Genomic DNA, 2,177 nt, shown 5'->3' with positions numbered 1-2,177 from the left:
CCAGATGAGGCACAGCTGTGAAGCAATGCAGGCTGCTGCTGCTGGGCCTTAGGCCTTCTTTTGGAAGCTTTGGAGCTCTCTGACCCAGCTGCAGTTTGTTAGGTTTTAGGTTGTAAAAGGACAGGCCATTCATATACAAAAGTTGCTGTACACAGCCTGGGTGGGGTTGTAAATTGGGTGGGGCGAGGTCTCAGGGAATCACCAGGGCAGAGCAAACAGCAATGGCTGCCAGTCAGCCCTGCCCCAGAGAGGTCCCTGGATCTCTGTGTCCTGCAGCCCCGTGCAGGAACAATGATCGCTGCGAGCATCTCTGAGAGAAAGCTGTCCTCATGTTCTGGCCTGATGCCAGACAGTCCAGTTTCTCCCTGTATGAGTCTGCGTCCCCAGAGTCTCACCCGGAACTGGAGTTCAGAGCAATCAGGAGCTTGTATCTCCCTCCTGATTGAAAAAAACAACAGCGCACCCAGTTGCCAGCCCGTTTCGAGTGCGCCTCAGCACCTCCATACCTCCTACCAGTCTCAGTGTGCTTTTTTCTTTCCTTCTAGTTGTAGAACTTCCACTCAGCCAGCTTTCCCATGGTTCTGGATGATATTTGTTTTGTTTTGTCTTTTAGTTGTAGTTTTGATGTAGTTGTGAGAGGCAGCAAGTACAAGTGTTTACCTATGCCGCCATTTTGGTTCATCTCCCTTGGTTTTTAACTTAATAGTAACTCCAAAGGCATGAGTTTGGGCCTTCTTTCTCTCTTTCCACTCCCTTTTTATTTAAAACATTAATCATTTATTATATTGGACCAGCAGGAATCAGTTTAAAGAGGTTAAGAGCTGTTTTAGATTAATGGCTTGGCAACTTGGAAATAGCCCACTGGAGTCAAGTCCTGCTTATCTTGGAGTTTTAAAAACTTAGCCATTGAGGATTGTTTCTGTAAGCTGCCAAATTGAAAGTTTGAGTGAAGAAAAGTTTTACACTGACCCACATACCCCCAAATTCTTGTTAGTATGCTTTATAAGAATCTTGTTTGGAGGATGGCAGAATCCACAGGATAAAGAGCTTTTCATGACAATCAATAAATAATGCTGCTCTGGTTTTACATGGAATTTATAGTGTTTTTCCTTTAATTTCTCAATTTTTCATTTTCATATATGGTATTTACTTTCCTTTTTTTTGTTTTAATATTTTTAAGTGATAACCCTTTATTAATTCCTAACTTTTTCTATATTAGAAAAACCAACCCTTCTTTTTCCTTCTCCCATTTGTAGGATTGCACAACCTTTCAGTTAAACAAAACCAAAATTGTTCACTTGCTCACAGTTTCCACCCCCTTGAAATAAGCCACATAGCTCCCTTTGGGTGTGCCCTGCCTCAGACTGCTGTCACAGTTACTTGATCCTCCTTATCTCAAGCCACTCTGAGTTTCTTAAATTGTCTCTTCATCTCCTTTCTTAGCTCCTCCTTTTCTCTCTTCCTCCCAGTTTTTGTCCTGCTCTAGTCACCTCCCTTCTCAGAGACTCAAGAGCAGTTCTCCTGAATTGTTTTTTTGTTTTCTGAGGAAGGGACTTATACACTGTCCAATGATAAATGGTTCATTGAGGAATTCCTACATGAGGATTAACCCCTTCAGACTGAACATTTTGCAAAGGTCCTTCCTTCCTCCCTTCCTTCCTTTCTTTCTCAGAGATTAGGTATTATAGGAGTGAATTCATGAATATAAAGTACAGATGACCCTTGCTTTGTGTAATTATGTGCTCTAAAAAGTTGGCTGTATCCTATATTAAATAGGAGAGATTACTGTTTAAAAGAACTTGGCAAGGAATCTTTAGAGTAAAGAATTCACAATATAAATAATACTACTTACTTTGTTTTAGAAGATATTTTCATTCAGGTTGTTATATAGGGTGTGTTGCAAATGATGGTGTTTATAATATTCTCTATAAAAGAGAATTTGTTATATATGTGTGCTTGGATGTGAAAACATCTAATCTAATAAAAGAGAAACATGGTAATTAGCATACGACCGCTACCCTTTTCATTGGCTAATCAGGGCGATATGCAAATTAACTGCCAACAAAGATGACGGTTAATTTGCATATGTAGGCACAATGCAGGGAGGCGAAAGGGAAAGCAGGAAGAAGCCCCCTGCCACTGACAGTGATCGGAAACCCAGGGGGGAGCTAAGAGCC

This window comes from Myotis brandtii, unplaced genomic scaffold (assembly GCF_000412655.1).
Source record: "Myotis brandtii unplaced genomic scaffold, ASM41265v1 scaffold441, whole genome shotgun sequence".
Classification (NCBI taxonomy): Eukaryota; Metazoa; Chordata; class Mammalia; order Chiroptera; family Vespertilionidae; genus Myotis; species Myotis brandtii.
This window is presented reverse-complemented; position numbering follows the sequence as displayed.